At 46.4% G+C, this 25,986-nt stretch overlaps 1 protein-coding gene and 1 long non-coding RNA gene across 4 annotated transcripts in view; one reads left to right on the forward strand and one right to left on the reverse strand.

Annotated features, from left to right (window-relative positions):
• Positions 1-25,986, forward strand: part of PDLIM4 (PDZ and LIM domain 4) — a 598,403-nt gene that overhangs the window by 527,205 nt on the left and 45,212 nt on the right. The gene's annotated exons all lie outside the window — the stretch shown is intronic.
• The window catches only part of LOC146811004 (uncharacterized), a 49,860-nt gene that overhangs the window by 1,813 nt on the left and 22,061 nt on the right, over positions 1-25,986 (reverse strand). Inside the window, exon 3 of one of the 2 annotated variants that reach the window (XR_014966666.1) lies at positions 17,196-24,765. The exons of the other annotated variant lie outside the window; for it this stretch is intronic. This is a non-coding gene — a long non-coding RNA (uncharacterized LOC146811004). Of the gene's footprint in view, positions 1-17,195; positions 24,766-25,986 lie in introns of those variants that run through there. 2 annotated transcript variants of the gene reach the window in all.

The raw sequence follows: 25,986 nt of genomic DNA on the forward strand, positions 1-25,986 counted from the left end.
CAATAGTGTTGCCATGGGAGTGCTAAGAATGGGTTACTTCAGTGAGACCCAGCACCCAGCGCCATGCTTGCACCAAAAAAAGGGGTATAAATGGCAGTTGAGAGTCATTGAGGGCGCGATGACACAGAACAGGCAAGGGGGACTTGATTGCAGGTTCCTTGTGAAGAAGCGCGCAATCGCGCGAGTAATACAAAATGGCGGCCGTAATGAAAACGGAACCGTTGAACACTCACTGCGGCATTAAACTTGTTACTTCCCTCAGAAGAAGTTTATCGAGCGCTGCATTACGCTCCTGGCATCTTCCAACATCTGCTCAAGCCTTCAGGACAGGGGAAAGTGTCTCGCATTACGACGCCCTCACGGTGAGTCGCGGAGCCTCACTCGTTCACCGCCATATCCCTCGGGTGCCAAGCCACGCCCCCCCTTTTAAAAACATTTTTAACTAGTGAATTGATTTCAGAATTACATCGATTCCATCATGAAGAAAGTAAGAATTAATCCCACACAGGCTTTATAATTAAACATTAACAGGTTTAAGACAGGCAAAAAGGCAACTCCTCAAACAAATTAGCAGCCAATTCACCGAACTAATGTGAGACAAAATCCTAAACTTACTACTTTTGGTATTCGCAGAATGCACTTACTACTTTTGGTTAAACTTACTACTTTTGGTTAAACTTACTACTTTTGGTATTCACAGAAGGCATTTAGTAGAGGTAAACTAACTTTACTACTACTAAATGCCTTCTGTGAATACCAAAAGTAGTAAGTTTAACCAAAAGTAGTAAGTGCATTCTGTGAATACCAAAAGTAGTAGGTTTAGGATTTTGTCTCAGATTAGTTCTGTGAATCGGGCCCAAAGTTCTTTCAGGTGTGGACCTGCAGTAAAGCATTGATTTAGTCGCCTATTTTTCCTTCGTATCCCATTTGGATCGTAGTTATTTCAAAATGGCTTCCTTTCTCTCCACGACATTGCTATTATTGTGCTGATTACACATTTCAGCTCCTGTATTTTTCATTAGCATGCAGGCTTGAAACCACAGTAGAGCTCTTCAGAGATTTCCTGCTCTTTTCTGATCTGCAAGCAGTTCCACAATCAAAGGGTTATTGGCAAAGAACTTCATTGTTTAACAGCCTGTTATGCAAGTACCATGTTAATATGAAAATCGATGCATTCATCGATGAAAATGAAATCTCATCCTTGTTAGAACATTGGAATGCTGGAAGCTCCATTGAAAACAATGGAGTGCTCCGGGTTTATAGTATAGCCTTATAGCCCGCCGTAGCGGGCTATACCGGCTGTTAAAGGCCCGCTGCAGCGTTAAAGGCCCGTGCCGAAGGCGAGGGACTTTAACAACAGCAGCGGGACTTTAAAAGCCGGTATAGCCCTGCTACGAAGGGCTATAAGGCTATTAGAACATTCTGCCACTAGAGGGTAGAATGTTCTAACAAAACGAAGCCTTCAGTGAGCACGAGGGGATTCAAATCCCCTCCGGCTCCCTGAAGTCTTTGTTCACAGCCAGAGCTGTGAACAAAGACACATTGGAATGTTGGCGCTCCGGGCTTATACCAGCCATTATAAGCCCGGAGCACTCCATTGTTTTCAATGGAGCTGCCAACATTCCAATGTTCTAATAGCTGGTATAAGCCTGGAGCTCCAACATTCCAATGCTTCTTTGTGGCTGTGAACAAAGGCTTCAGGGAGCCAGAGGAGATTTCAGTCCCCTCGTGCTCCCTGAAGCCTTTGTTTAATTTGTTAAAACATTCTGCCCTCTAGTGGCAGAATGTTCTAATAGCCTTAATGCCCTTCGTAGCAGGGCTATACCGGCTATTAAAGTCCCGTTGCCTTGTTAAAGTCCCTCGCCTTCAGCTCGTGCCTTTAACGTTGCAGCGGGCCTTTAATAGCTGGTATAGCCCGCTACGGTGGGCTATAAGGCTGTATTAGAACATCGGAATGTTGGCAGCTCCATTGAAAACAATGGAGTGCTCCGGGCTTATAATGGCTGGTATAAGCCCGGAGCGCCAACATTCCAATGTGTCTTTGTTCACAGCTCTGGCTGTGAACAAAGACTTCAAGGAGCCGGAGGGGATTTGAATCCCCTCGCGCTCACTGAAGGCTTCGTTTTGTTAGAACATTCTGCCCTCTAGTGGCAGAATGTTCTAATAGCCTTATAGCCCTTCGTAGCAGGGCTATACCGGCTTTTAAAGTCCCGCTGCTGTTGTTAAAGTCCCTCGCCTTCGGCTCGGGCCTTTAACGCTGCAGCGGGCCTTTAACAGCCGGTATAGCCCGCTACGGCGGGCTATAAGGCTATATTAACAGAATCATCTGTTGTGAACTCCACACCAACCTCGACCCGCGTATATGTAGTCAAACAGGCCCTGAGAGCTAGGCCGGTATTACTGATAGATAGGACACAGGTGGGAGGCTGCGTAGCTGGCAGGCAAACACTAGGACACAAACACTAGGAGAAGAAAATCTTGATCAATCCCTTGGATAGGCGCCACAACATTCCAATGTTCAAGGGAGATTGCCCCCAATAAAGCACACATGGCCTAAGGGGGGTATGTGCACTCTTAAAACACCATAAAAAGTCAGATGCCACATGAATTAGGGACACATAGCTAATCTGGACCTAGCAAATGCAATGATTGCATGCTCCCCAAGCCAGACATCTGAACACATTATCCATTGGCCAAATTGTGTCCACATGAGGTCGAGACCCACCTGTAGTACTCATTAGACAGTTCATTTATGACTCCAAATGCAGCAACCAACATTCCTCACCATATTTGGTATGCTGGAAACTTTTATAACACATCATGTTTTGAATAAAAGAATGCAAAGGCTGATTGTAAATTGAGGCAGTTCTCAGACCTTGTGCCTGTAACTGTTCTCCCGGCCGTAATGTTTAATTAAACAAACTGTTCCTGTTTTGCCAGACACTGCTTGTCTTCTGTTTTTAAGGGATTTCAAACTCAAGTAGCAAATACATCTCCCACTTCTTCACTAGCATGCCCAAGGAAGCCCACCAATTAAGAGCAAACAAAGGTGGGAATGACACTGACACTCCTTTACTAGAAGTGTGTGCTACTGTGACAACAAGGCACCTGGAGATTAAAAAAACATAGAATTATAATCAGTAGATGTGTGTACCTGTTGCAATCAATGGACAAACTCACATGAGAAGGATTTGTGGGATAACTAGAACCAATGATATCAGAGTGTCTATGACACCATGATTTCATCTTTTGAGAACATAAAAGTCTAACAGGTGTACTTGGCTACATCATTCAATGTGTTCCAGGGAAGTGAACTGAGTTAGAAACTCTATAGAGAGATTGGCGGTAAATGAGGTGCAGATTCAGAAGAGATAGTGACCAGAGGAAGGCAAGAAAGTTCAGCACTTGGTATCAGACTTTTTCATGTGTGACCTTGTAAGAGCACTAGAAGAACCAGAATACCTCAATGATCTACGACAGAACCAATTTTCTAGAAAGAGTAAAGGAAATGAGAATGGTTTTCAGGACAGTTGAAGGAATGTGGAAGCGATGGTAACTAGGATTCAATGTAGCTATATGCAAAATAGGAGATTCTGTGCGTGCACTGGTGAGATAAAATGGCATATTGAAGAAATTACAAAGGCGAGGGGACTGGGCATGAACAGAATCAGTTTGAATGGGGTGGTGCACAGAAAGAGGAATAATCCAAGATTAAACATAGGTTTATGTCACCAGTGTACAACTGATGGTCAGGCTTCCCTGGGGTGGTCACATGTGCAGGTCACAGCCTTCAAAATGCTATGAGCACAACAGAGGAAGTCCAAACACCAGATATTGAAATGACCCCTCATAATTTCTATGAAGAGAAACCAAAGGACTTACCATATTTAGCCTGGATAAAGTGAAAAAATATAATGACATTGAAATTACAAATAGGTAAATGGTTTAGGAAGATGCATTTGCTGGTGTCAATATATTTCATTACAAAAGTTATAAAATGGGACTTGTTTTCTAAATAAGAGTTGTTGTGAATAGAGTCTCAGGAGTACGGAATTGTGGTGTGTTGGTGCGGAAAAGACTTCTGCATGGTAATGAATGTATACCCCCTGCTCTAAGTGCCCAGCTGTACCATTGTCTGGATCCCTATTGTTGATTTTTGTTCTCAGAAGGAAACATTGATCATGTGTATGTGCCATGACATAGGCCTGACTAAATGGATTGCAGTCTGTTTGGTCTGGAAAATGGCGACCAAAGTGCAACCCTCAGAGTGGTGGAAGTTTACTGCCTTCACCAGAAGATAAGCAGCACACACACACGTTGGTGGCTGCATACTGTGTAGTGAACAGTAGGAGTGAACAGTAGGAGTGAACTGGCCCTTTTTAATCTGTGTCATGCATATTTGTGCTCAACTCGTCCTTAGTCTATTTCAGTTAGATGTGAAATGCTGTGCAGTGCAGTAGATGGGACTCTCCACTTGTTTTATGTGTGGCTGGGAAGGGTACAGTACAGGGACAGAGCAGTGCGTACATGGCGAGTGCATGTACTGGGTGTATGTGTAACTGTGATTTGTGCAGTGCATAAAAGATGAAGTGCTGCGTGGTGCATGCATGGTGAGTGCATGAATGAATGAAATTTGGATTTAGAAAGCACCTGGTTACTCCAAAGGCCTGTGACTAGGACTTGGAGCCGAGGCCTGCTAGTCTCCCTGATGTGTGAGGGAACATCACTTAGGGACCCAAGATTGCTTGTTCTGGAGCCTAGAGCACCACCCCCTGCCTGTTTGCCAAGACCAGTTTACCCTGTGAGGAAGCGGAGAGAGTTTGAGGAAGCGAGGACAAATGGGAGGAGCCTGTCAAGTGGAATCCTAGTGTTAGGAGACGGCTGCTGCACCGATAGGGTTCTTACTTGTGTGCAAGGCTGGGTCTGCAACCCTGTGTGCCAGGAGAGAGTCTCTGTGAAGAAAGCCATGTAAAAAGATTGCTGTGCGATAAGGGCGTAAGCCTATTTGGCACCATTTTGGAGACCCTGTGAGTCAGGAGAAGCTGCTGTGGAAAAGACTGCTTTGAGATCAGGGCCGAAGCCTGTGCGATACCATAGCAGCGATCTCGTATGCCAGGAGGGGCCGCTATGGTCAGGGCTGCCATGCTGTAAGGTCTGAATCCCTACATTGCAGTGGTGCGCTATCCCTGTATGCAAGGTGGGGTTGCTGGGAATAATTGTGCCATGTGGATCTGGCCAGAGTCAGTGAACCCGTAGGTCACCAGGAGCAACGAGAACTGTACTGACCAATCCCCGTTGACCAAATGAGGACACAGAGTTAGCATCACCACCTCAGCGGGAACGAGATCAGGAACCTCTTTTGGGAGAGTGGAATCTTACCCTGCAGAAGGAGTGCGGAAACACCTCGGATTGCTGCTGGAGCACTACTGCATAGGCTAAGGAGAAACCCTGCCATTGATAAATGCTGCCCCCAAGTCCAAGTGCAGCCATCTCACTTGAGCAGGACTGGAGCAGTTCAGAGTGCCTGGTCACAGGCACCCTCCAAGACGCTGCACTCTTCATCCCTGCCAGAGTGGGTAAAATTTGTTTATAGGCCTACCGTGCCCTAAGGGATTCGCTGCTGAGAGCGTTGTGGTGCTAAGACACTTTTGACTGTATTCGAAGAATCAGAGTGGACTCTTGAGATAAGGCCTGTTCGTGAACATTCCCTTGATGTGGCCACCAGTGAATGAGGAATAATCCCAATCACATTGTAAGAAAGGGGTGGGACATCGACTTGCTAATGAAACACTAGAGCCCCCAACCTCAAGGAGAAAATGTGTTGTTATCTGCAAATACCGTAGCCTTCTTTTGAATGAGTGGAGTTAGAAATAAAATACTTCTTTTGGTTATACAATTAGTATTTGGCTAGACATTGATTTATTGCTGCTGCTGCATTTTGAGTTATGCGCTGTGTTCGCTAATCTGTATCCACACCTCCCCCCGAGGGAGCCTTAGACTGCATGTTCACCAATATAACAGTGAGAGGCAAGTGCAGAAGGGGTACTTTGCCCAGTTGAGCAGGATCAATAGTTGGTTGGGACCTGGGGCAACAGGAGAAAAGGGCCTCAACCCCCATGGTTGGGCCCAGTAACTGCTGCATGCTCCGTAGCTCTCTGAAAAGGGTTCTGACAAGGTTCTTCAGAGAATTGTCAACTATGGAGCAAATTAAAAATTCAGATCAACTACAAAGCTGAATACTAACTAGCACGTGTGGTGTTATAGGAGTCCTTCAAAGTGAAATAGATTCCATAGTTCATGGTTGATGTCATCTTTCTTTTTTTGCAGCACACTTTATTGTCAGTGCTAGTGGTGTAACTATGAGCATTATCCTTTCAAAGCAGTGAAAGTTGTCACATTTTTCTCACCTACTTGTTGTACAAGGTTGTGCATAACATACATATACCACAATAATGTTAGATTATACACTACATGAATAGAAAAATGCATGAGACCGCCTACTGATATTTAACTTCCTAAATAAGGAAACAGCTTTAGTGGATGCAACTTGATAAAGCTTTGACCAACTTCCTCTGGTAATGACATACATACTTTTTGAACATCAAACATGTCTTGCTGCATTATTGTGTAAGTTGGCCACATTGTCTTTTTTTTCTTCTAATAATCCAGTGGTGAAAATACAAAAATCTCTTCTTTTTTTATTGAAAGTGAATAAACATACAGATGAGTTGTGATCTCAGAATGCTACTAGAGCCAACAGACTGTGTGAGAAGCAGATTATAGAGCAGAATTACAACTGCCCTTTAAAACATGAATGGGAGAACCAGCTTTCATTCTATGCAAACCTTTGTTTTTTTTAAATGAATTCAATAGCAGAAATTAGATATTTAACGCAGTTTGTTTGTTTTTTGCACTGCTAGCGTTCAATCTCCCTTCATGTTACCTCCCATTTAACCTGGCAGCCATTTTGAAAGTAATTTACACTCACCTGCTTATAATACGCATCTGATAGAGACATCTAGCCGTAGATTCCTTAAATTAGAACATCCCCAGGCATCAGACTGGATCTGGAAAACTTTCTGCAGCAGCACCGCTGCGCGCCGGGGGGGCACGCCGCATGGCTCCGCCCTGACGTCGTCCACGGACGTGACATCAGTGGAGCCATATAAACCCCGCCCGGCGCGCTGACATCCGTTTTTTTATTTTCCACATCTCAACCCGGATCGGCCGATCTCCCTCTGGGGATCGTGTCCGCTCACGGGGTCGTTCCCGCGGACTTCATTCAGAGATAGGTAGGCAAAAGCATAAGTCACGGAGGTCATCCTCCCGTAAACGTGACGCTGGGGCCCGCTGCTCTCGGTCTTTGCCTGGCACAAGCGCCCAGCAGTCGTCTCCCCCATACCCACTCTTCCCAGGTGTCGGAGTGACAAGGACCCAAATGGAGGCCTATTCAAAGGCTCTACAGTCTTTCTTCCGGGCACCCCCTCTCCCTGGTGTGCCTTCGGGTCCCACAGAGGAGGAAGGCACAAATGTCGGGTCTTCGCCGGCGGATTCGTCCTCGGAGCCCGGCTGAGTGCATCGACTCCAGTTCCGGAGTCGGTACGACGTCGACGGGACACGGCCCCGAGGGGCACCCCATTCATCCATCCAGCCCACCCGTTCAGTCACCACATAGCCCTGTGCGTCTTCCTGCGCTGACGTCGGCTGCGGCACCGAGTTCGACGCCCTGTCGACCTTTTTCCTCCCCACAGGTGGAGGTCAGGTCGCCGTCAGTCCGCGCCCAGATCAAGTCCCCTTTGGAGGTTCTCGACGTCAATGCGACGCTGTTGCGGCGTCGGTCGATGCTGGTGCCGGCGCCTACAGCTCCTCTGTTACAGGAGGATGAGATCCCTCTGGGCTCACCGTGCCCAGGGTCGTTTCGGTGTCCATGGCCTTTGGATCAACCTCAGGCTCCTCCACCTTTGCTGTCTAGTGGATGAGTTAGCGTCCAACCATCCCCGACCGATGGTTTGTTGTCGCCCCCCAGAATGGCGGCAGAGGCAAGTGCGGCTTTCGCAAGGGCTGTTCGCAAGTCGGCGGGTATTCTTCGCTTGCAGTCCCCTGCGCTTTCCCTGCCCTCTGATCCTTTACTGGATCTCCTCCACATGGAGCCTGTGGACGTGGAGCCTTTACTGCCCCTTGGTGGGTCTTTGTGTGACATCCTGCTTGGTACCTGGGCACAGCCCTCCTCTGGTGACCCTGTTGATGGGGCCATTGCTCGCCGGCATCGCCCGGCCCCAGACGATCCTGTCTGCTTGTCCCTTCACCCTAGAGCTCAGGGTATGTTTGTCCAGGAGGCTTCCACTATGCAGCCTTCTTCCGCTCTGCCGTTGCTACCGCCCACTAGGGATTCTCTGTGTTTGGAGACATGTGGTCGCCACATTTTTGGCTCAGCCAGTTCGGGCATCCTTGCCTTGAACACATCTTGCGTGTTCGCATGTGCCTCCTTTGCCCTTTGGGACTTGGTTGAGCTCCTTCTTCCTTCTCTCCCAGAAGGGCCCCAGGCTGACTTGCATCGCCTTCTTCTTGATGGCCGGGGAATGGCACAATTTTCCCTTCGATCAGCCCTGGACACTACTGACTCTGTGGGTAAGGCAATATCCTGGTCGGTTCCTTTGCGCCACCATGCATGGCTGCACGATAGTCGTTTTCCCGACAATGTTCGGGACGCTCTTCGGGATCTGCCATTTAATGGAGTGGACCTTTTTGACTGTCACGCTGATTCAGCGGTCTCCCGCCTCATGTCTGGTCCCCCGTGATTTTCTGGCCCTTGCGGCCTATCTTTTTCATACGTTGTATGACTTTGTGTTGCTTTTTCTTCATAGGCAGCGTTGCCTTGTTTGTTTTGGACCCTGGGTTCATGAGGTTATACCCTGATGGTCTAGGCGGCTACTCCGCCATGTTTGCCTTTGTTCAGTACAGCTGATCAGCTGGTTCTACCTTCATTTAAGTCCTCTATCTGTGAGTTTGTCTCAAGAGGAAGCCCTCTTGCCGGGGTTACGACTTACCCTATATGGGTTATTTGCTGGCTATTGTGTAGCTGCCTTCCTACAAGGAAGGCTTGGTACACTCCTGTGGAGTATTCCTCACAGAGGTTCTTCTGTGGATCACTCTGTCCTCTCTTTCGGCTGCTATGCGACCCACAGGTTGGCGTCGCTCTATTGCACTTTCAGTTAGGGTTGGGTCTACGGTTGTTCGTAGTACTTCGGAGCATCGGTAGAGGTTCCCTACCATGAGGCTTCTGCCTCCCCTGACCTTCACAGGGGTATTTTTCAGCTTCGCTGTGCTCCTATTTGTCCATGCTGGCTGCTCTTCTTTTCGCCAGCCACTGTCCCTTGCGGCCCCTTGTTCTGTTCCGTTCCGGCACAGTTCTTCCGCGGCTAACACTCTGCCATCGTATAGCATTGGGGCAGAACCGCTGCGCTCACACTTCTTCAGTGTTTGCGCATAGGGTGTGTGCACCCTGGTATGTTCACTATCATGGGGTGCCTGCATTCTTTCTTCCGCCTCTGCTGTGACCGTACTTCAACCCTGTCTGGACTTGTCTATAGGCGGTGGCGTCTTCGCCATGCACGTCTATGCTGTATACTGCCTTGTGCCCTCATTTTCTGGGCACTTCCCACACAGGAATTTTTCCTATTTCTGCGCAGGTGTTTTCCACGCTTCTGCTCTGGGTTCCTGCTGTAACACTCTCAGGGGAAGTGTTCTCTTCAGGATACTCGCTTTCTTGGGTGGTCTTGTCTGTACATCCCTAGGCCATTACGTTGGTCCTGACTGTTTCCACTTTCGTGTCCTGCTCCATCTCCTCATCTGTCTAGCGGGGGACCGTGGCTCCGCTGCTTACGTATCTGGACATTGTCCTGTCCGACTCTGCTTCAACATTACTGTTGATACTTATGGCGTACCCTAGTCTTGTATTATGCAACACATCCTTTTTACATGTGTATCTTTCTTAATATATCTCTGCTCTGTGCTCTTCCCACAGCGGGGTCGCGCAGGCAATGTTCCTTGCTACGGTGTCCGTGGTCTTCGCCCCGGTCTGCTCATGGTGCGAGCTCTTGTGTGTGTGTCTGGCTTGCCGGAGGCCCCTTTTTACTGGTTGCCTACCTGGTGATGCGTCCTTCACATCTGGGCTGCTCATGCTACCCTACAGGGGGATTTCCCTTTACTTACTGTGGTTCTGACGTCCCCACTGTATGCTTATGTGTATTCCTGTCTTCCACAGGAATACCAGTCTTCCTTTGGTCCTGTTCTGGGTGCTTCTGCTTGTTACCGTCCACCCTCTCACATGTCTTTGTGAAGGAGTGACTACATACTGGAGTGTCTTGTGTTTCTGGTAACGCTGGCACTTTATGGCCATGGGTCGGCATCCTGCCGATGCTGCTCCACGTATCTTAGCTGGTGCAGGTTCAACGGTGCCGTTTTTTTCACTGTTGTGCATACTTGATCAGTATGCGCTGCCTCTGTCATACCGTTTTGTCCTCTCTCTGGGTCTTGCTTCCTGTCGACACATCGGATCCTGCGGATCCATCGGACCCATCGGACCCTAGGCTCCGTTCATCTTCTTTTACGAAGCCATGAACTCTCACTTCCGCACTGGCATTTCTGGCTCTGTGCTTTCTTTCTCTCAACCCAGTATACACACGGGGGTTTTCATACTGTTCTTGACAGCTTGTGGTGCCTTTGCCTCTCATTTCTTTCCGCTCTTTTCAGAGCTTCGTGGTCTGGTGTTGGCTGCACTGGCATTGCGGTCCCCACTGTGTTTCGTCACCTTGTTGACGGATAAGTTCTCTCTGGAACTTGGTGGGGTTCAGTCGCAGACCTGCCTCCTCTATGGATATGGCTTTGGTATCTATTCTAAATTAAGGAATCTGCGGCTAGATGTCTCTATCAGATGGACGAGTTACTTTCCTTCGGTAACGATGTATCTGGTAGAGACAGTCTGGCCGCAGATTCCTTAACACCCGCCCATCCTCTCCATTCTGCGAGGACCTTTCAGGTTGGGTTTTCTCCATTCTCTGCCCTCCGGGTGGCTTTGTCTTTCTGCGGAGTGGCATCTTTCACTTCTCTCCTCGATGGGATTCTTCATTCGGTTTTGTTTGCTTTACTACACCCATTCTCGTGATTGGGCAGTATGCTCATGTGTCCTTTTACATCCCTACGCCATTGGTCGTCCAGTGTGGGGGTCTACTCATGTCCCCTTCTCAATCGCCTTGGGGTCTCTTACCTCCCCTGTAGTCCATTGGTTTGAAGTCTATTGGCTCTGCCTCAGTCTATAGGTCCCTTACAGGGGTTACCACGTCCCTTTCTGGTGCCAACTTGTGGTGGATTATCATTGCTCATGTGTTCAGGACTTATTGCCCTTCACAGCAAACTTTCTGTCGTCTGCCATGATGTTTTTTCACATCTTCTTCTGCCTCCAGGGAGGGTTTAGCCTTCGCTTTTGCGGGGTTGCTTCTCAGAGCGGTGCTCTGATCTTTCCCTTCACTATTTTTCCATATACAGTGCCTGGCATTGTCCTTTATGGTGCTGTTCTTCACCATTCAATTTCTTTTTCTTTTTCATCGTTTTCACACACTGTCCCATACTCTGACAGTTTTTTGTGGTGGCGCCGCGTTGTGGCGCAGAAAAGTTTCTCCGACGAAAACTGACGTCAGCGCGCTGGAAGGGGCTTATATGGCTCCGCTGACGTCGTGTCCATTGAGGGCTTCAGGGCGGAGCCTTGCGGCACCGCCCCCCCGGTGCGCAGAGGTGCTGCTGCAGAAAATTTTGCGAATCCTGTCTGATGCCTGGGATGTTCTAAGTTAAGGAATCTGCGGCTAGACTGTGTCTCTACCAGATACATCGTTGCTGAAGGTAAGTAACTCGTCCCTTTGGAACAAATCACTAGCTGCACAATTGTGTGTTCAATTTCCTCCTGGATTATTCTGCATTTCTGCAGTCATACTATCCTTTTCATAGGCAAGTACAAGTGACCAAGTATTTAAGCTGTTTGCCCTAAGAGTAATGGTGTGGAATCTGTTTGATATAGGTATAAAAAGGCCCTCTGACGAATCATGAAAAGATATATGTCAGGATTCGGTTGGCGACACAAGATATGTAAATGCCACTAACCTTTGTCTGGTACCCAGCAGGAACGATAGTAGCTGTGCGACCCCCACTTCCCTTAAACGCCTTCTCCCACAGAGGGAAGACACCCTACTGTGCAAGGTTGCGCTCAGGGGAAATGGGGAAAGGGATAAAACAACAAAGGGTGTTGCAGGTGTGGTTGTTCCCCCTAGTCTGGTCTAGAAGACTAGGGACATCTTCTGTTTGGAAGCACTGGAGAAAGGAAGAAGAAGACAACAGGAAAGAGGAGTTATCCTAACTACTCTGTAAATAGCTTCCCCGGTATATCTATATATATATTCGATCTCCCCACACACCAGGATTCCTGCAACCTGAAGGCTACTCCCAGCTGTGAACCTGTTAATGCGCGATGAAAGGAGTACAATGAACAGATTCCTCCGAGGTCAAATGGTAGAACTAAGGCCAGATGATTTGTGTGGAGCCACTGTCTATTCCACACAGAATGTCATCCAAGAAAATGGAAATTAACAGGGTGCGAAGTCCATTCTAGTTCAAAGCTCTGCAAACGGAAATAGGATTAGTCTCCTAGAAAACGGGTACTGTCCCTTTAAGAACACGGGAGGTTCAACGTGAATCTGAATGACAGCTCTCCGGTAACTAAGGAGCGGTTATAGTCACCGCTATGCTATTACCCGGAAAGCTGCATTTATGCAGCAGTGCTAGTTCACTGATTTCCCTCGGCTGAATGCGGACACAGAAATCCGCGAGGCGGGGAGGAGAAGGGACGCGAGGGATCACACGCGTTCTTCAGCTGAGCTCCGGGGGGGGTGGGGGGGGGGGTTAAGTTGGTTAACAAGGTTTTGCACGTAAACCCTGGGTTCCATGGAAGCGTGAATGCGGTTCACTACCGCGGTGGAGGGAGCAGAGAAGACACCGCTCCGGCGCTCCTCAGAATACCTGTGATTTCTTTGCTTCGTTCTCTCGCACGGAAGGTCGCTTCGCGGTGCGCGCTGGCCAGGCTCAAACGACTGGAGAGACGCTGCATATGCTTCCCGCTGGTATCCGGCGGGGAGCACCATCCGCCATAATCCTCTCGGTCACGATTGTCAAGTACCTTCCTCTTGAGGAGGTGGTGCTTATGTACAGGGGCTGCCCTAGCCTCTTTTTGAGACGGCCCACGGCATGCTGGGAAATGTAAACTCCCGGTCCTTTTCTCCACCAACCTCCGGGATTGTGAACCTGTTTGGGGCACAGTGATGCCTGTCGAGCGGTCGCTCCACGGGTGAGCGCTACAATATAGCAAGACCCAACATAAACGTGTGGTCTTATAAAGGCACTCCCCCTCGTTCCTATATATGGATACTGAACACCCCAGTGATTTGTTATAATGCATAGTAGACTACTTTATGCCATACATTAGAGGCCCACGGATAATAGTTAATCAATATGTAAACATACAGTTAGTGCATAAATAAACAGAATTTGCTTATCCTTGGAGATAAAAGGAAGTGTATTAAAAGCGATCATGATATGATGTTCACTAAGTAGAGTGAGGAAAATGATGAATTTAAATATAGTAGTAATAGGAACTTAATACAAATCCAAACAAAGAAGTTGGGCTGCATAGGTCTTTTTGAGTTATGATTTCATACTTCAAAGCACACAGTGAGACATTTTGATTAACTAATTGAACTAGTATGAGCCCAATCAGGTTATGTAATATTTGCTGGACTACTCATGGCTCCTACCGGTTGTACAGTGCAAAGTCACAATGTACAGTGTCCATGTGACAATTTGCTCCTAGAGATGGTTAGTTTATATACAGTACAGTAACAGTTGGCCTCCAAACAACTGACCACTCAGATTCAAAGCTGTCCTCAAACATTAAAAGGGGAAACAAATATTAAAAATGTTTTTTCTTTGAATGTGCAACATCTCCATGGCAACTGGTCTCTGTGGAAATTGTCAGTCTCAGATAGTATATTGGAAATTAAGCAATCTCTGCCAAATAACATGCTGTTGCTTGGTTCATGCTTCTCCTGGCAGAACCGGACACAGGATATATGGGATGGGCAGATGACCCATCTCTTTCTTTAAGATGCGCCAAATTGACAAAGCCTTGGCTATAGGATTTGTTTTAGGGTTGCTCGTCTCAGGCCATGGAGAGGTGTTCTGGAACTGGTTTGGCCAAGAGTTGTTGTGTTGGCATTTATCTCGCTGTGCCCCTTCTTGATTTTCCCTTCCCTCCTCCTCCTCCTCCTTCACATTCAAGGGCGCATTAGGGGAGTGTACGGCTGAGATTTCACAACAAGCAACCAGGTGTACCCAAATGAAAAGTATGGGGCAGGCTGGCACGACTGGATGGTGGTAATGGACAGGATTAGGAGCATTAGTTTCCAAATATTTGGAAATTTAAAGCCAGTCAGCCTGGAGATAGTCTGGACTGTGTTGTCCACTCTAGCCCAGTTCCTCCACAGAGAAATGTAGGGCAGGCAGGCCCAGGAGAGCAGGCCAGCATAAGACCATACCTCACATCAGAAGGCCAGGCTTTGGATGGGCAGCAAGAACCGGCATTTTAGTAGCCTGCATGAAGTCTGAACATCTTTGACACACTGACACACCAAGGCACTGTGAGAAATTCACACTGCCTGCAGACTCTTCTTCAGAGCTCTCACTTGTGTTGCCCGTCATGAACACTCACCCACAACTGGAACTCACCCAGACTCCTAGAAGTGACTCTGTTCACAAAAAAGACCCATATGTTGCATGAAAAATCTTCAGAAACACTTCATATGGAGAAAACACAAATACTCATAGGGAATGCAAGATGAAGTTAAAATGTAATCTAAATAGGAACTGCATTGCTGTTATGGATTACATCAAGTCTTTCTATAGTCATTGTTGGGAATTCAAGCATTGCTTTTACCTGTAAAGCTCATGAAAGTAGGACCAATAAGGACCCATTTCAAAGTTTTCAATTGCTGCCTCATCTGAAACCTGGAAGGACCCGATGCACTTAAAGCTCTGCAGACGGCACACTGATGTCGCGTGAGTGATGGGCAGAGTCTCAATCAGATCAATGTATGTTACCCTGCCTCCGCATCACACATATCTTTGTAGGTCAATCTGCAATGCGTTGCCCAGTCTTAGAGGTGGGCACACTATTGAAATCTCAAGCCAGATGCCTGGCTTTGGCTCATCTGAGGTCTTCATGGACCCTCGTGCCCAAAACGAGCTGAACTTTCATGTACCGTCTGCTTGCACCAACAATCTAACCTCATGCACCAAGAATTAATGACAAAGCACTGATCTTTGTTGTAAAATGGACGAGAGAAAGGGATACTCATTTAGTAACTGAATTGCATAATGTGAAACCAGAAAAACTGTGGTCAATTCCGGCTTCCCTGTTTGAACAAACTGTGTAATCCAAGGCAAAAATGTTTCACCAAGCCTCCTTTTTAATCATTATAAAAAAATGAGAGTACCTTCAAATGTGCATGTCCAGGAACTGCAGTGTATATATGGCGTACACATAACAACTAACTTGCCTCTGATTTTGGTAGTGGCATTGACGTCAGGGCATGAGGAGGCATCAATATTTCTAATTGTATATTTTCAAACTATTACTTTTTATAAATGCCTCCCAATGTAGTGATGGAATCTGATTCACTAAGGTGAAACACAACCGCATATTTAGAAAATTACACTTGTTTTTAATTCAACTCTGTATCTGGTTGTGTTCCTTTTGAGTTGATGAGAGGGAGGAAAGTGGTATCTACGCTCAATCCATTTTGGAAGCTGAATTTCTTGAATAATAAGTGTGATGTTACAGAGAATTCGCTCATTGCTAAAAATCGTAGTGATGAAGCTAGTAGAAGGAGATGTGATAAATTCTCCGTGCCTGTCTCCAAGAAAGAAGTCAATTTTGTTGTTGGTGACCTGGTTCGTGTCAAGGACCCTCTGTTGTTACAAAAAGGTACATCTAAATTCAGGGATCCTGCACGTATAATCATAATTAAAGGTAACAGTGCAAAATTAGAGAATGGTCAATGGTGGAATTTTGGTCGTTTGGCCAGAATCAATCCTGTTTATAATCCAGTGGTAAATTTTGATGAGAGTTCTCCTGAGGTCAGAAGGAGTTCAAGAATTAGGAGGATTCCAAGTAGGTATGTCCAATAAGGATTTTTGTTTACAGCTTTGTCATATGTGTAATCTTCCTTTCTTTGTTAAAAGGAGGGAGATATGTGGTGTCTATTCATCATTTCTCAGTGCACTTATTTTACATATAAATGTTAGAATGTTACATTGTACTTGCCAAAGTATTCTATGTTTTACATGTTTGGAATGTTTGGGTTAGAGGATGGAATTGCTTCTCTAGCAGTTGGAGCAGCCACCTTGAGCCCTCTTCACCTGTATCCTTGCCTATCCTTTTGGCTGCAATAAATCTACTGAAAGAGTGAAGACTCCTGCTCTATTTGAATTCCTACACAACTTTATTGAAGAGAACACTTCAGGTTTGTTGTATGACTTGCATTTCTTACATTACTAGTCATAGGCTAGTTCCTAAACTCGAGGCCCCTGTAGGTTTAATCAATCAAACATTTATTCTGCTGCTGGAATGCATTTCTATAGGTGTCTGTCCATTTAATACTGAAGCCCAACCAATCTCATGCAGTCCCAGCTGTCCTGGGACAATGTAGAAAATAACTATCTATGAAATCACTTTAAAAACGTCCTTATGATAATGGTGTCAAATTGGCTTCATTCGGTTTCTTAATTCCTACTGCGGTTGCCTTGGTTATGACACCATAATGTGGTATTGACTGGCATGAACTGCCTTGTTTACCCTCCTAGACGGGTCACTTGCCTACATATTAGATGTGTGTTGCCCCAACATGCCAGTCCCTCAGAGGCTTTATTTATGTAATTGGATGTCGCATCGTCTCACTGGGCAGTCAGCATCTAACATCAGTGGAGAAAGTTAGCCCCTGTGAAAAATGAAGCATCTCTTCTTTTAAATAAGAATAACATATAGTGAAACAGAACTAAAAAGCCAAATAGTCAGACCCTTTATTTACAAAACATGCCAAACTTTGAGGTATGATTTACATATCTTTATTACACGCATATTTCGAAAAACCCTGGGTTGCCTGCATAAGGGTCAAGTTTCACCAACATGTCTCCCAGAAGCTGTCAGTCTTTAAAACAAACCTCAAACTTGGCATGCACCTTTGTTTTGGCAGTGCTGAATAGTATTTCAAAAGGTATGCGCATTTTAACTTTCCAAATAAAACCTTCAGTTTAACTCCACAGGTATATTTTGATTGTAAACACAGTCTGGACACATGCAGTAAGTGACTGTATCCTTAATGCTTAAATAGGGACTTCAGATGGGTGATTGATTTGTTATACTTCATACGTTTTGCTCTGTTGCACCTTTCATGGAAGCAGTGTGACAACTCAGAAATGTGAAACTGATGAAAAAATGTGCAACTATGGTGCCACAATAGTGCAAAAAGCAACCAAGCATAATAACTATTTAATGGTTTTCTAGTCCCCAATTTGAATTCGTGAAAAAGCAGCACTTCACATCTGTGTTGACACTTGCAGATTGGAAAATGTGGTATAAATGAAGACAAAAGTAGAGGAGCGCAAAAAGAAAGGGTGCTTCTTCAAAGGTGTGACAATTTCTAGACCTAACATCATGGAAAGACTTAGATGGGTTACAACTTGAGGAGGTACTTAAGAGTACCCTACTCCCCCCTCCTCGTGATATTGACAAAGCCGCCAATGCTTATACAGACTGGTTAGATAAAGCTTGCAAAAAACTGTTTCCAATAAAACAGTGGAGCCCGAAGCGAGCCAATCCCTCGGCCCCCTCGTACTCAGACAAGCTCAAACTTCAGAAACTGGCCTAGGCAAAAGACTTGAACGGGCCTGGAGGAAAGGGTATAACAGCAATGATAAAGTGAACTATAAGCACAGCCTTAAATATTATATTGAACTACTGTTGGAAACAATAAATAATTTTTTCTCAAATGAAATACTCCAAGCAAGGTCCAACCCGAAAGAACTTTTTAAAACTGTGAATAAATTAGCCTCTTCAAACATCATTAAGAATGCTAGCAGTCCTGAGTTGTGTGAAAATGTAGCCACCTTTTTTCAACAAAAAGTGGAGGGTATTTTTTCCACATTTACCCCCGAGTTGAAGGCGACAAGACCAAATCCATGGATCACAACCCAAGCAATTCCCAATTCTGGTCCAGTCTTTGATCATTTTACCCCTTTAGGTCTAGAAGAAACTGCTAAACTTCTGAGTTCCGAACGCTCTGGATTCCCTACCGACCCCTGCCCGGTCCCGATACTTAAGTCTATTCCGGAAGTCATATGCTGTGCTTTAAACCCGTTGATCTATAAAAGTCTTACCTCCGGGATCTTCCTGAAAGATTGGAAGAAGGATTCAATTCTTCCCCTTTTAAAAAAACCAACCTTAGATCCCACAGATCCCGGTAGCTATCGGCCAATTTCGTGGCTTCCTTTGCCCGCAAAAATCATAGAAAAAGCCATGAATACTTAGCTTAGCAGTTTTCTCCACATCAATAATGTACTTGATCCTACCCAATATGGTTTTAGAGCTGATCACAGCACCGAATTGGCCTTAATAAAATCTTTTGAAGAGGTAAGGGAGGCTCTCGACAGTGGTGGTAAGGCTATACTGATAATGTTAGATTTGTCACCAGCCTTCGACACGGTCCATCACAAGGCTCTGATGGACCGTTTGTCGGGGGTGGGGTACAAGGGGTCGCTTGGAAACTCCTTCAATCCTTCCTATCCAATAGAACACAAACAGTTGACCTGGACAACAACAAATCCCAGCCTTTCAGCCTTCCTTGTGGGGTTCCCCAGGGGTCGTCATTGAGCCCCACTCTCTTTAACATTTATGTGATATCCCTGGCGGCCCTGATCAGATCATATAGTTTTCAGCTGACTTCGTACGCTGACGACATTCAAATCGTGCTATTATTCAAAGACGGTCATGTAAAAGAAACTGGAGCCCGCTTTCTTGACTGCATGAAGGTCATAGCAAGTTGGATGTCGGCGAATTGCTTAAAATTTAACTCAAGCAAAACCGAGGTTATTGTATTCAGAAACAATCCTCTTGTATGGACCCCTGACTGGTGACCAGCAGACATGAGGAACCATCCTACCCCTAATCTTAAAGTGAAAAATCTAGGGGTAATAGTGGACAACAGATTGACCTTTAGTGACCACATTAGCTCAGAAGTTTCCTCTTGCTTCCTGATACTGCAAATCCTAAGGAAAATAAAACCTTACCTTTCAGAAGCAAACTTCAGGACGGTAGTCACAATCCTGGTAATGGTACGTCTGGACTACTGTAATAGCATCTATCTGAATGCCCAAAGTCAGCACATCAATAGGCTTCAGATAGCCCAAAACGCAGCTGCCAGGCTATTGTCTGGCACACCTAAATTTGTTTCTGTTCGAAGAGAATTAACTCAGTTACACTGGCTCCCGGTAAAACAAAGGGTTCGTTTTAAGGCCCTTTGTATAGATTTAAGGCTCTTAATGGTATTGGCCCCGACCATTTGAGGCAAAGGTTCAAATGGTATACCCCCGTTAGGACCCTGCGGTCCACGGGAGAAAGAAATGTCCAAATGCCCACCTTTAAAAAAGCCAGCTGGGGGGGTAGGAGCTTCATTACCTGCACATCCAAGGCTTGGAACGAGTTGCCGTTCCATCTGAGGAATGCTGCAGATCTCCTTCTCTTCAGAAAGGGTTCGAAGACCTGGCTGTTTTCTCATTGAACCTCACCAACTAACGTTTAGGCCGAGCTTAGCACCCGGACACCTAAGGGTAATTGTGTGCTTCTTATAAATTCTACTACCATAACATAACATCAGTCCCCTAACTTTATTTTTCCTACTACTCTTCCAATACCATGAGCTTCGAAATTTACATGGTGTGATAATTATTGGCTGTTACCCTTTTTGCCCTTTAAAATGGGGCATAGCAAGTGCTTAGTTTCTAAAAATAAAATTTAAAAAGTGCTACGGCTCACGGCAGGAGGCCGCTGCAGCTTGCACCACACTGTGCCCCAGCTGTGCGGCCAGTGATAGTAACAACACAGATACTAACCATCACACTCCTGCAAGTGTGACAGTTCGCATTATTTCAAGCCCCCTAAGCTACAAGAATGGCTTTGGTGGCAGGTAATTGTCATTTTTAATGTATATTGAACTACTTAACTGTTGTTGTGGTCATCTCTAAATGAGCCAGACAGTGCCACCTTGTGGCAGGCTGTCACAAGCACCATTTTTGACAATTAAGTGCCGGTGCCGAGCGCCGGAAACCACCTGCTTAAATTAAGCACTGGGCATAACATGTGGATTTTGGTGCTTTACTCACACAAATCCGCATGTACCCATAAAAGCTGCATGTTCGGCCATTTACTGTGTATTTCCCCTGGTAACATTCAGCAAGTTTCATATGCTGAAACTTTTCCGGGGAAAACTTGTTATTCTGATTACCTCCTCGTCTGTCTTCCTGGATGCACTCCTTGCACATGATACTTCTACCTTCTGGCAGAACCAATTCCCTAGCTGAAACTCAAAAAGTTCCCCAAAGATGGCCCCCGTTACCCATGAGCCACCACAAAAGGGAGGAACAAATGATTCCCTTCCTGTTTTTTTCTTTCTGGAACAGAGGTGCCCTAGTCTGACGTTCGTCTGCTGGCTGCGGTAAGAGTTTTTGTTCCGTTTTAATTTCTGTCTTTGTTCTGCCGTTTTGCTCTGTTTTAGCAAGCTGGGCTTTGTTTATACTTTTCATGCTCACGCTTAGGTGTGGCGTGTTTTGCCTCCCATGGGGTCCTGCTTAGTGGGGCTGTTAGGTCTTCATGACATGCCCAGCCCTGGGTGCTCTGCTTAAGCGGGGGGGGGGGGACACACAGGCTTCCTTGTTCTTTGCCTGTAGCACTCTGCTGATAGCAGGCGGGGCTTACCGGCTCTGCTTTTGGTGCCCGTAACACTCTGCAGATATCGGGCAGGACTTTCCTGTTCTGCTTTTGGTGCCCTTGCCAGACTCGCTGAGCGGTCCTTTATGCAGCCGATGGTGCTGTGGTTTGCCGGGCTTTTATTCCCCGCGTGACGCATGAGGATTATATGGGACTGGCTCCTCCCCCCTGTAGTCCTTTATGGGCGTTTTCCATGTGACCTTTGGCCATGTGGCAGGTATATATCTCTTGTTTTGGCTTATGACTGCTCAGTGTTACCGCATTTTGGGTTGGTGTTGGATGTACTACGGAGCCTGTTGAGGTCGTCACTGGTCCTTCGGTGCACCCCTCTTTGCTGTCCCTGCAACACTTAATTGAAGCTGTGGTTGAGGGGGCTTTTAAGGCCCGGGAGGGGCAGCCTCCGCCTAAGCTTTCCAGGCAAGAGCTGGTGGAGTCTGAGGTTGATCCTGAGGGGGAGTGTCGGCGGGGGTGGTATGTTCAAGGTCCTGAGATGGCGGATCTTTTACAACATGTTCGGGACAATTTGAGCCTCCGTGCCACTTGTCCATCAGCTGATGAGAATGATTTTTTGGTTAATTATCAACAGGCGGAGCTTGAAAATGTGCCTTTACTTAATGCGATCCGTAGGGTGCTATCGCATGAGTGGAAAGAGGGGGACAAATCGGCCGCCCCTCAATTTCTTTCCCGCCGTTATCCGGTAGACAAGTTTGCAGAGGAGTTTACATCAATGGTTAAGGTGGATAATATCATGGCTGGTATGTCCACTCAGGGGAATGTGGTTTCCGAGGATGCTTCCCTCCCTGATGCAGTGGTAGAAAGAAGGATGGTACGGTTAATGATGTTATGCTACTGTCAATTTCTCTGTTCGTGTGAACACTTACACTACTTACACTGTGCAGTCTTTGCTTAGGGATTTTCAAACCTTGTCAGATCATACGTCTGAGGGTTCAGATTGTTAGGATCTACTGGCACTGATGGAACAACAGGTACGCTTTTTGTCTGATGTGTCTTTCGACAGCTTGTGTGCTTCTGACGCTACTTCTAGGGTGGCTGTTGCTGCTCGTGAACATTTGTGGATGCGCAACTGGAAGGGTAATGCTTCTCAGAAGGCTGTTTTGATGAGACTGCCCTTTGAGGGCCCTAAGCTGTTTGGCCAGCAGCTTGAGGAAATGGTCAAGAAGTCGGCGGAGTATAAGAAGTTGATGGTGCCAGCAAGACCCTTCACACAAGGCAGGGGTTTTGTGTTTAGGAGGGCTTTTCCTTCCGACTCTGAGAAGGGTTCACCCCAGCCCTTTTGTTGTAGGTGTCACAGCTGGGGCACCCCGTATCCAGACAAATCCCAGTTCCAGTCTTCCTCTTCTCCTGCCAACCCCCAGCCTCCCAAAGCATGGCTGCCAGGCGTGCCTCTCGAGTGGGAGGACGCCTTCTGGATTTTCAGGACCAATAGTGGAAGGACGTGTTGGATGCTTGGGCCTTGCAGGTCGGGTCCATGGGGTATCGCTTAGAGTTGTTGGACAGTCAGGGTTCCTTCTTCCGCAAGACTCCTCCTCCATGAGATCCAGTGCATCACCTTGCTCTGTTGGATGGGATTCAGCAGCTCCTGGACAAGGGGCAGTGGTACAGGTTCCACCAAAGGAAATACTGGCTGGGCTTTTACTCAATTCCTTTTTTGGTCTAGAAGGTTACAGGAGACTATCGCCCTGTGTTGGACTTAAAGGCTTTTCAATCAGTTCCTGGTTGCTCAAACTTTCAAAATGGTCACCCTGCAGAGTATCCACTGTTGAGTCCTGGCCTGTTCCTCGCATCTTTAAACCTGCAGGATGCTTATTTGCATGTCCCAATCTGTCCTCTGCATCAGCAATACCTAAGGTTTTCGGTAGAGAGACGCCATTACCAGTTTTGCTCCCTCCCTTTCGGGTTGGCATCAGCTCCCAGGGTTTTCACCAAGCTGCTCACTCCCCTGGTGGGTATTTAACACTTGCAGTGTATTCTGGTGTTTCCTTACCTTGGCGATTGGTTAATTGCCTCTTCTACTCTTTCTAAGGTGTGCCAAGATGTCAAGGAGGTGTGTGTCCTGTTGCGCATGCATGGAATCCTGCTCAATGCCTCAAAGTCCCACCTGCATCTCTCCCTGTCCCTGCAGCTTATAGGGTCCCTCTTCCGGATGGACTTGGCAGAGGTTTTTCTGGCTCCTGCATGGAGAGACAAGCTGATGTTGCAGCTGACTTCCCTCTTGTCTGCTCCAGGGAGGCTGTGGCTCAGGAGTCAGGTAGAGATGGCTACCACTATGGCTCTGGTCTCCTGTAGCTGGCTGCATCTCTATCTATTGGTGCATCATGTTCTGCAGCACTGGATTCCGGTGTCTCAGGATTTCGAGGCCCGGATTCCTATTACTCGGTGAGTGGTGCGGGACCTGCAGTAGTGGTTGAACCCAGCCAACCTCAACAAGGGCCTTCTGGGCCATGGATGGCCTTTCGATTCCCTGGCCAGGGTGTCTCCTCTATTGTTTTCCACTGATTCCTTTGATTTCCAGGGTGTTGCAAAAGGTGATCTACGACCATGCTTGGGTTCTTATGGTGGCTCTGGGGTGGTCGAGGCAGCCTTGGTTCCCTCTGCTGCTTCAACTGTCAGTGGGCCCTCCCTGGGTGTTTCCTCTGTTTCCCTCTCCTCTGAGTCATCCCATTCTGGAGCCTTCTTCCCTACAGTGTCTCAATCTAGGTGTCTGGCTGCTGAGCAGTTGACTCTGTTGGATCTGGGTTGTTCTAAGGCTGTTGTCCCGCAAGACGCCGACTCGCAAGTCGAACGATCGCTATTGGGATCACTTTGATAGGTGCTGTCATTCTAAAGGGTTGGTTTCCTCATCTGGTCCTACTTTGCGGATTTTAGATTCCTCGCAGGATGGTTTCACTTTGGATTTGGCTGTTTCTACCCTTAGAGCCTAGTGGGCAGCCCTTCCGTATTTTCGTGGGGATCATTTCTCTGATGTTGTCCCTTTAGCCGCTCTGCTCCTTCGTGGTTTCTTATGCAGCGACCGGTTTCCCATTCTCCGGTTCTTACCTGGGATTTGCCTCTGTTGCTCTAGACACTGACTGGTCCTCCTTTTGAGCCTCTGGATGAGGTTTCCTTCTATTATCTGATGGATAAGGTGATGTTTTTGGTAGCTGTGTGTTCCGGGCGCAGGGTTGGAGGGCTTGGCGCTTTGATGTCGGTTTCTCCATTTATCCATTTCTTTTCGGTAAAGGTTGTTCTTCGGCCTGGCCCTGCTTTCCTTCCTAAGATTCCTTCCTGTTTTCATTGTTCAGAGGACATTGTCCTTCTGGTTTTCTTTCCCAACCCTTCTTCGGTTGAGGATGTTCGCTTGCACTCCCTGGATCTTTGTCTGGCTTTGTCCATTTATTTCGAGTGCTTTTTTTTTCGGAGGGCTGAGTCACATTTTCTTACTTTTGGTCTGCCAAATTAGGGTTCTCGACCTTCTACAGCCTCCATTTCCTGCTGGATTAAATCTGCCATCTTGAGGTCTTATCAGGTGCCTGTGTCCTCTTCTCCCCTGCCTGTGCAATGTTGTTCGAGGTGGGGGTGCCTACCTCTTGGGTGGTCTTTTGGGAGGCCTCTCTGTGGGATGTGTGCTGCAATTTCAATTTGAAAAAACTTTATTCGACAATTGAGTCATGAAAGTATCGTACATCAAGCAGAATCATAAACATAATTTATAAAGAAAATGTAACAAAATAAACTCAACACATGATTTCCCACATGAAACTCCCTAGATTGCGAGTTATTTCATGATTACAAATTGGTGATAATTCCTAGACATTCAGTTAAATAAAGTTATTCATTTTTAAACAACTATATGACTATATTAGTTCATCCTCAGCAACAATTGGTCAGAGCCACAAAAAAATTAAAACTAAAAAATTTTTGCATAAGAGGAAGGACAAGTAAAATTAACATAAAATAGTTAAAACATGACTACTTTAGGGTGCCTTATCGTTAGTCACATTCATATTAGAGTGTCTATATCGTATAATCCAGGCCCACTTGATATATTTAGCCATTGCTATTGCAATTGTCGGGTTTGGATCTGAGCGCAAAATTCTTAGCGCCTCCTCATACCTTCGTATGCCTATAAGACGACAGACGGGTAATACCCACTTTTTACGGGGATGCTCATAGAGGGGGCAGAAAAAGATAAAATGACTAAGAGACTCAATCGTGTCTCTACATTTGGGACATTTGTCCTGGGACCCATTAGCCCACTTGGACGTAAATGTGCAAATTGGTAGGGTTCCTATCCTAAACTGAAAATACAGTTTGCGATCAATTGGTTCTTCGATCATGCCCCAAAATTGTTCCTGACCAGGATTGGCCTTAATCTCCAGGTACCTAGATGTTAACTGGGATGCACTCCCCCTGGAAGCAGACTCCATAGCTACGAATTCCCAATACTTAGTTTTAACAATATCTTTTGACGGGAAAACCGCATTAAGGGGATCATCCCATAGGTTGCTCCACCCCAGTCTGTAAAGTAATGTTTTAATGGACTTCAGCCATTCTATTTTATGAAAGTGGTCTTTCTCCATTATTTCTTTTAATCCCAAAGCATAATGCCTGAGCTCCTCAGTTGACCATACCCTACGCCAATAAAGCAATGGTCGCAAATTAGCAGTATCCTGTAGGGTTTTCAGGCCAAGGTCCCAAAATAGGGGTAACAGGGGAGTACTTTGTGGCACTCCAACAATTTTCCGTATGAACTCACTCTCCATTATATTCAAGCGTTTGGGATTGTTACCATAGCCCCATAGTTCTGAGCCATATAATGACGAGCTACGAATCTTCATTGAATACAT

Source organism: Triturus cristatus, chromosome 7 (assembly GCF_964204655.1).
Source record: "Triturus cristatus chromosome 7, aTriCri1.1, whole genome shotgun sequence".
NCBI lineage: Eukaryota > Metazoa > Chordata > Amphibia > Caudata > Salamandridae > Triturus > Triturus cristatus.